Here is a 9,930-nt window from a genome sequence, read left to right as displayed (position 1 = left end):
TATACCGACATCGATCCAATTCACTCTTTCTTGCCCGCCTTTCACCCTCCTGCATGTTCAGGCCCCGATCACTCAAAATCTTTTTCACTCATCTTTTCACCCTCCCATTTTGGTATCCCCACTTCTCCTCGTTCCTCCACCTCCGACTCCTATATCCTCTTGGTCAATTCTTTCCTCACTCATTCTTCCTGTGCCCAAACCATTTCATGACGGCCCTCTTATGCTCTCTCAACCACACTCTTTTTATTTCCACACATCTTCTTTTACCCTTAACATTACTTACTCGATCAAACCACCTCACCACCACAACATTGTCCTCAACCCATTCATTTCAGCACATCCACCCTCCTGCGCACAACTCTATCCATAGCCCACGCTCGCAACCATACAACATTGTTGGAACCGCTATTCCTTCAAACATACCCATTTTTGCTTTCCGAGATAATGTTCTCGACTTCCACACATTCTTCAAGGCTCCGAAGATTATCGCCCCCTCCCCCACCCTATGATTCACTTCCGCTTCCATGGTTCCATCTGCTGCCAGATCCACTCCTAGATATCTAAAGCACTTTACTTCCTCCAGTTTTTCTCCATTCAAACTTACCTCCCATTTGACTTGACCCTCAACCCTACTATACCTAATAACCTTTCTCTTATTCACATTTACTCTTAACTTTCTTCTTTCACACACTTTACCAAACTCAGTCACCAGCTTTTGCAGTTTCTCACATGAATCAGCCGCCAGCGCTGTATCATCAGCGAACAACAACTGACTCACTTCTCAATCTGTCTCATCCACAACAGACTTCATACTTGCCCCTCTTTCCAAAACTCTTGCATTCACCTCCCTAACAACCCCATCCATAAACAAATTAAACAACCATGGAGACATCATACACCCCTGCCGGAAACCTACGCTCACTGAGAACCAATCACTTTCCTCTCTTCCTACGCGTACACATGCCTTACATCCTCGATAAAACCTTTTCACTGCTTCTAACAACTTGCCTCCTACACCATATGGTCTTAGTACCTTCCACAGAGCTTCTCTATCAACTCTATCATATGATTTCTCCAGATCCATGAATGCTACATACAAATCCATTTGCTTTTCTAAGTATTTCTCACATACATTCTTCAAAGCAAACACCTGATCCAAACATCCTCTACCACTTCTGAAACCGCACTGCTCTTCCCCAATATGATGCTTTGTACATGCCTTCACCCTCGCAATCAATACTCTCCCATATGATTTACCAGGAATCCTAAACAAACGTATACTTCTGTAATTTGAGCACTCACTCTTATCCCCTTTGCCTTTGTACAATAACACTATGCAAGCATTCCGCCAATCCTCAGGCACCTCACCATGACTCATGCATACATTGAATAACCTTACCAAGCAATCAACAATACAGTCACCCCTTTTTAAATAAATTCCACTGCAATACCATCCAAACCTGCTGCCTTGCCGGCTTTCATCTTCCGCAAAGCTTTTACTACCTCTTCTCTGTTTACCAAATCATTTTCCCTAACCCTCTCACTTTGCACACCACCTCGACAAAAACACCCTATATCTGCCACTTTATCGTCAAACACATTCAACAGACCTTCAAAATACTCACTCCATCTCCTTCTCACATCACCACTACTTGTTATCATCTCCCCATTAGCCCCCTTCACTGAAGTTCCCATTTGCTCTCTTGTCTAACGCACTTTATTTACCTCCTTCCAGAACATCTTTTTATTCTCCCTAAAATTTAATGATACTCTCTCATCCCAACTCTCATTTACCCTCTTTTTCACCTCTTGCACCTTTCTCTTGACCTTCGGCCAATTCGATCCAATTCACTCTATTCATTGCCCGCCTTTCACCCTCCTGCATGTTCAGGCCCCGATCACACAAAATCTTTTTCACTCCATCTTTCCACTTACAATTTGGTCTCCCACTTCTCTTCGTTCCCTCCGCCTCCGACATATATATCCTCTTGGTCAATCTTTCCTCACTCATTTTCTCCAGGTGCCCAAACCATTTCAAAACTCCCTCTTCTGCTTTCTCAACCACGCTCTTTTTATTTCCACACATCTCTCTTACCCATACGTTAATTACTCGATCAAACCACCTCACACCACACATTGTCCTCAAACATCTCATTTCCAGCACATCCATCCTCCTGCGCACAACTCTATCCATAGCCCACGCCTCGCAACCATACAACATTGTTGGAACCACTATTCCTTCAAACATATTCATTTTTGCTTTCCGAGATAATGTTCTCGACTTTCACACATTCTTCAAGGCTCCCAGAATTTTCGCCCCCTCCCCCACCCTATGATCCACTTCTGCTTCCATGGTTCCATCCGCTGCCAGATCCACTCCCAGATGTCTAAAACACTTTACTTCCTCCAATTTTTCTCCATTCAAACTTACCTCCCAATTGACTTGACCCTCAACCCAACTGTACCTAATAACCTTGCTCTTATTCACATTTACTCTTAACTTTCTTCTTTCACACGCTTCACCAAACTCAGTCACCAGCTTCTGCAGTTTCTCACATGAATCAGCCACCAGCGCTGTATCATCAGCGAACAACAACTGACTCACTTCCCCAGCTCTCTCATCCACAACAGACTTCATACTTGCCCCTCTTTCCAAAACTCTTGTATTCACCTCCCTAACAACCCCATCCATAAACACATTAAACAACCATAGAGACATCACACACCCATGCCGCAAACCTACATTCACTGAGAACCAATCACTTTCCTCTCTTCCAACACGTACACATGCCTTACATCCTCGATAAAAACTTTTCACTGCTTCATACAACTTTCCTCCCACACCATATATTCTTAATACCTTCCACAGAGCATCTCTATCCACTCTATCATATGCCTTCTCCAGATCCATAAATGCTACATACAAATCCATTTGCTTTTCTAAGTATTTCCCACATACATTCTTCAAAGCAAACACCTGATCCACACATCCTCTACCACTTCTGAAACCACACTACTCTTCCCCAATCTGATGCTCTGTACATGCCTTCACCCTCTCAATCAGTACCCTCCCATATAATTTACTAGGAATACTCAACAAACTTATACCTCTGTAATTTGAGCACTCACTCTCATCCCCTTTGCCTTTGTACAATGGCACTATGCACGCATTCCGCCAATCCTCAGGCACCTCACCATGAGTCATACATACATTAAATAACCTTATCAACCAGTCAATAATACAGTCACCCCCTTTTTTAATAAATTGCACTGCAATACCATCCAAACCTGCTGCCTTGCCGGCTTTCATCTTCCGCAAAGCTTTTACTACCTCTTCTCTGTTTACCAAATCATTTTCCCTTACCCTCTCGCTATGCACACTACCTCGACCAAAACTCCCTATATCTGCCACTCTATTATCAAACACTTTCAACAAACCTTCAAAATACTCACTCCATCTCCTTCTCACATCACCACTACTTGTTATCACCTCCCCATTTGCGTCCTTCACTGAAGTTCCCATTTGCTCCCTTGTCTTACGCATTTTATTTACCTCCTTCCAGAACATCTTTTTATTCTCCTTAAAATTTAATGATACTCTCTCACCCCAACTCTCATTTGCCCTCTTTTTCACCTCTTGCACCTTTCTCTTGACCTTCTGTCTCTTTCTTCTATACATCTCCCACTCAGTTGCATTTTTCCCTGCAAAAATCGTCCAAATGCCTCTCTCTTCTCTTCCACTAATAATCTTACTTCTTCATCCCACCACTCACTACCCTTTCTAATCAACCCACCTCCCACTCTTTTCATGACACAAGCATCTTTTGCGCAATACATCACTGATTCCCTAAATACATCCCATTCCTCCCCCACTCCCCTTACTTCCATTGTTCTCACCTTTTTCCATTTTGTACTCAGTCTCTCCTGGTACTTCCTCACACAAGTCTCCTTCCCAAGCTCACTTACTCTCACCACCCTCTTCACCCCAACATTCACTCTTCTGAAAACCCATACAAATCTTCACCTTAGCCTCCACAAGATAATGATCAGACATCCCTCTAGTTGCACCTCTCAGCACATTAACATCCAAAAGTCTCTCTATCGCGCGCCTGTCAATTAACACGTAATCCAATAACGCTCTCTGGCCATCTCTCCTACTTACATACGTATACTTAAGTATATTTCGCTTTTGAAACCAGGTATTCCCAATCACCAGTCCTTTTTCAGCACATAAATCTACAAGCTCTTCACCATTTCCATTTACAACGCTGAACACCCCATGTATACCAATTATTCCCTCAAGTGCCACATTACTCACCTTTGCGTTCAAATCACCCATCACTACAACCCGGTCTCGTGCATGAAAACCACTAACACACTCATTCAGCTGCTCCCAAAACACTTGCCTCTCATGATCTTTCTTCTCATGCCCAGGTGCATATGCACCAATAATCACCCATCTCTCTCCGTCAACTTTCAGTTTTACCCATATCAATCGAGAATTTACTTTCTTACATTCTATCACATACTTCCACAACTCCTGTTTCAGGAGTACTGGTACTCCTTCCATTGCTCTTGTCCTCTCACCAACCCCTGATTTTACTCCCAAGACATTCCCAAACCACTCTTCCCCTTTACCCTTGAGCTTCGTTTCACTCAGAGCCAAAACATCCAGGTTCCTTTACTCAATCATACTACCTATCTCTCCTTTTTTCACATCTTGGTTACATCCACACACATTTAGACACCCCAGTCTGAGCTCTCGAGGAGGATGAGCACTCCCCGCGTGACTCCTTCTTCTGTTTCCCATTTTAGAAAGTTAAGAAATACAAGACTGAGAGGGTGAAGGCATGTACAGAGCATCAGATTGGGGAAGAGCAGTGTGGTTTCAGAAGTGGTAGAGGATGTGTGGATCAGGTGTTTGCTTTGAAGAATGTATGTGAGAAATACTTAGAAAAGCAAATGGATTGTATGTAGCATTTATGGATCTGGAGAAGGCATATGATAGAGTTGATAGAGATACTCTGTGGAAGGTATTAAGAATATATGGTGTGGGAGGCAAGTTGTTAGAAGCAGTGAAAAGTTTTTATCGAGGATGTAAGGCATGTGTACGTGTAGGAAGAGAGGAAAGTGATTGGTTCTCAGCGAATGTAGGTTTACGGCATGGGTGTGTGATGTCTCTATGGTTGTTTAATTTGTTTATGGATGGGTTTGTTAGGGAGGTGAATGCAAGAGTTTTGGAAAGAGGGGCACGTATGAAGTCTGTTGTGGATGAGATAGATGGGGAAGTGAGTCAGTTGTTGTTCGCTGATGATACAGCGCTGGTGGCTGATTCATGTGAGAAACTGCAGAAGCTGGTGACTGAGTTTGGTAAAGTCTGTGAAAGAAGAAAATTAAGAGTAAATGTGAATAAGAGAAAGGTTATTAGGTATATATATATATATATATATATATATATATATATATATATATATATATATATATATATATATATATATATATATTTCTGATGCCCATATGCACATTTTGTGTCAGCCATCATCGCTTCTCTTTATATTTCCCAATTGTCCCCCAATCTCCCTTACATCATTTGTTCTCTCCTTTTTTCATTCTGCACTCAAGCTCTCCTGGTACTCCTTCATACAATTCTCCTTTCCAAGCTTACTTACTCTTAGCACTCTCTTCACTCTAACACTCTCTCTTCTTTTTTGAAAGTCTCTCCATATCTTTACCTTCGCATCAAAAAGATAGTGATGAGATATCCCTCCACCTTCTACTCCTTTCTTTGCTCTTGTTCTTTCACCAACCCTTGACTTTATTCCCAGACCACTATTCCACTTTACCCCTTAGCTTCGTTTCACTCGGAGCCAAAACATATAGGCTCCTTTACTCAAACAAACTACCTATGTCTCCTTTTTCTGCTCTTGGTTACATCCACACAAATTTAGGCACGCCAGTCTGAGCCTTCGAGGAGGATGAGCACTCACCGCATGACTCCTTCTTCTGTTTCCCCTTTTGAGATTTAGATACAAGTTAGGGGGGATTCCAGCCCCTATTCTGCCCCATTTAATCGCCCTCTACGACAGGTTGAGAATACGTGGGAAGTATTCTTTCTTCCGCATCCCCTGTGGGTGGGCAGATTAGAAAGGGCAGTGAGTGGTGTGATGAAGCAGTTAAATTGTTCGTGAAAGAGAACAGAGAAAAGTTTGAACAATTTCTGCACTGACTAGTACCAATGACAGGAAGATGTTTAATATAAAGCGGTAGCAGGTCACGAGAAAGGTGCAAGAGATGGAAACGAGGGTAATGAGAGTTGGGGTGACTGAATATGATTAAATCTTAGGGAGAATAAAGAGATGTTTTGGAAGGGGGTAAATTGAGTACTTAAGATAATAGAACAAATGGGAACATCTGTGAAGGGGGCAAATGGGGAGGTAATAAGAAGTACTGATAAAGTGAGAAGGAGATGGAGTGAGTATTTTGAAGGTTTCTTGAATGTGTCTCATGAGAGAGTGGCAGATATGGGGTGTTTTGGTGGAGTTGATGTGTGAAGTGAGAGGGTCAGGGAGAATGGTTTGGTAAACAGAGAAAAGTTAGTGAAAGCTTTCCGGAAGATAGAAAAAAGGCATGGCGGTGGGTTTGGAAAGTATTGCAGTGGAATTCATTAAAATGGGGGTTGACTGTGTTGTTGACTGATTGTTAGGGATATTCACTGTATGTATGGATAATGGTGAAGTGCCTAAATATTGTCGGAATACATGGATAATGCTATTGTGCAAAGATAAAGCGGATAGAGGTAAGTTCAAATTACAAAGGCATAAGTTTGTTGAGTATTTCTGGGAAATTATATGGGAGGGTATTGATTGAGAGGGTGAAGTCATGTACAGAGCATCAGACTGGGGAAGAGCAGTGTGGTGTCAGAAGTGGTAGAGGTTGTGCGGATCAGGTGTTTGCTATGAAGAATGTATGTGAAATGTACTTAGAAAAACATGGATTTGCATGTAGCATTTATGGCTTCCGGAGAAGGTATACGGTAGAGTTGATAGAGATGCTTTGTGGAAGATTCTAAGAGTATATGATGTGGGAGGTGAGTTGCTAGAAGCAGTGAAAAGTTGTTATCAAGGATGCAAGGCATGTGTACGAGTAGAAATGGACGAAAATGATTGGCTTCCAGTGAATGACAATTTACGGCAGGAGTGCGTGACGTTTCCATGGTTGTTTAATTTGTTTATGGATGGGGTTGTTAGGGAGGTGAATGCAAGACTTTTGGAGAGAGGGGCAAGTATGCAGTCTGTTGTGGATGAGAGGGCTTGGTAAGTGAGTCAGTTGTTTTTCGATTTTGATACAACGCTAGCGGCTGATTCGGGTGAGAAACTGCAAAAGTTAGGGATTGAGTTTGGTAAAATGTGTAAAAGAAGGAAGTTGAGAGTAAATATGAATAAGAGCAAGGTTATTCGGTTCAGTAGGGTTAAGGGAAAAGATAACTGGGAGGTAAGACTTCATGTAGAAAAATTGGATGATGCGAAGTGTTTTAAATACCTTGGAGTTAACTTAGCAGCGGATGGAACCATGAAAGCGGTAGTGAGTCACAGGGTGAGGGAGGGGGCTAAGGTTGTGGGAGCGTTGAAGAATGTGTGGAAGCGAGAACATTATCTCGGAAAGCAAAAATGGGTATGTTTGAAGGAATAGCAGCTCCAAAATGTTATATGGCTGCAAGGCATTGCTGTAGATATGGTTGTGCGGAGGACGGCAGATGTGTTGGAAATGAAATGTTTTAGGACAATATGTGGTGCGAGGTAGTTTGATCGAGTAAGTAATGAAAGGGTAAGAGAGATGTTTGGTAATAGAATGAGTGTGGTTGAGAGAGCAGAAGAGGGTGTGCTGAAAAGGTTTGGTCACATTGAGAGAATGAGTGAGGAAAGATTGACAAGCAGGATATGTGTGTCAGAGGTGGAGGGAACGAGGAGAAGTGGGAGACCAAACTGGAGGTCAAAGGATGGAATGAAAAAGATTTTTGAACGATCGGGGCCTGAACATATAGAAGGGTGAAAGGCCTGCAAGGAATAGAGCAAATTGGAACAATGTGGCATACTGGGGTTGAGGTGTTGTCAACGGATCGAGCCACAGCATGTGAAGCGTGTAGGGTAAACCATGGAAAGGTCTGTGGGGCATGGATATGGAAATGGAGATGTGGTTTCCGTGCATTAAACATGAGAGCTAGAGATTGACCGTGAATGAATGTCGCCTTTTTGTCTTTCTCCGTCGGTACCTAGTTGAAAGTTAGAAGGGTGGAGGATATTTCATAAGTGGCGGGGTAACGAGGAGAATGGATGAAGGCAACAAGAATGATATATACATATGTGTATGTGTATGTGTCTCTGCATGCATATGTATGTATACGTTGATATGTAAATGTATGTTTCTGTGCGTGTATGGGCGTTTATGCATGATTATGTGTATGTAGGGGGTTAGACCATTCTTCGTCCGTTGCTTTGCGCTACCTCGTTGACACTGGAAACAGAGATGGATTTGGATGCATTATGTAGGGATATGTAGAAGGCATATAGTAGGGTTGATAGAGATCCTTTGTAGAGAATAGTAAGACTATATGGTGTGGGAGGTAAGTTTCTAGAAGCAGTGAAAAGATTTTATCTAGGATGTAAGGCATGTATAATAGTAGGAAGAGAGGAGAGTGATTGGCTTCTCAGTGAATGTCGGTTTGCGGCAGGGGTGCGTAATGTCTTCATAGTTGTTTAGTTTGTGAATGCCAGAGTTTTAGAGAGAGGGGTAAGCATGCAGTCTGTTGTGGATGAGAGGGCTTGGGAAGTGACTCAGTTATTGTTCGCTGATGATGCAGTGCTGGTGGCTGATTCGGGTGAGAAACTGCTGAAGTTGGTGACTGGGTTTGGTAAAGTGTGTGAAAGAAGACAGCCGAGAGTAAATGTGAATAAGAGCAATTATGATACGGTTTAGTAGCGCTGAGGGACAAGTTAATTGGGAGGTAAGTTTGAGTGGAGAAAAACTGGGGAAGGTGAAGTGTTTTGGATATCTGGGAGTGGATTTGGCAGCGGATGTAACTATGAAGCAGAAGTGAGTCACATGGTAGGGGTAGGGGCGAATGTTCTGGGAGCGTGGAGAGCGAGAACGTTATCTCGAAAGCAAAAATGGTTATGTTTCAAGGGATAGCAGTTCCAACAATGTTATGTGATTGTGAGGTAGGGCTGTAGATACGGTCATGCGGAGGATGGTGGATGTGTTGGAAATGAGATGTTTGAGGACAATATGTGGTGTGAGGTGGTTTGATCGAGTAATTAATGTAAGGGTAAGAGAGATGTGTGGAAATAAAAAGAGTGTGGTTGAGAAAGCAGAAGAGGGTGTTTTGAAATGGTTTGGTCACATGAAGAGAATGAGTGAGGAAAGATTGACCAAGAGGATATATGCGTCAGAGGTGGAGGGAACAAGGAGAAGTGGAAGACTAAATTGGAGGTGGAAAGATAGAGTGCAAAATTTTGAGTGACAGGGGCCTGAACATGCAGGAGGGTGAAAGGCGTAAAAGGAATAGAGTGAATTGGAACGATATGGTATACCGGGGTCGACGTGTTGTCAATGGATTGAACCAGGGCATGTGAAGCGTCTCGGGTAAACCATGGAAAGTTTTGTGTGGCCTGGATGTGAAAAGGGAGCTGTGGTTTCGGTGCATTATTACATGACAGTTACAGACCGAGTGTGAACGAATGGGGCCTTTGTTGTCTTTTCCTAGCGCTACTTCGCACACATGAGCGGGGAGGGGGTTGTTATTCCATGTGTGGCGAAATGGCGATGGGAATAAATAAAGGCAGATAGTATGAATTATGTACATGTGTATATATATATATATTTATATATTATATTATATATATATATATATATATATATATATATATATATAAA

At 42.5% G+C, this 9,930-nt stretch overlaps 1 protein-coding gene across 1 annotated transcript in view; it reads right to left on the bottom strand.

Moving 5' to 3' along the window:
* The window catches only part of LOC139753938 (probable glutamate receptor), a 223,803-nt gene that overhangs the window by 211,478 nt on the left and 2,395 nt on the right, over positions 1-9,930 (bottom strand). The window lies entirely within an intron of this gene.

The sequence above is a fragment of the Panulirus ornatus genome, chromosome 16 (genome assembly GCF_036320965.1).
Source record: "Panulirus ornatus isolate Po-2019 chromosome 16, ASM3632096v1, whole genome shotgun sequence".
Classification (NCBI taxonomy): Eukaryota; Metazoa; Arthropoda; class Malacostraca; order Decapoda; family Palinuridae; genus Panulirus; species Panulirus ornatus.
Note: the sequence above shows the minus strand (reverse complement) of the source record. Positions and strands in the feature narration are given on the sequence as shown.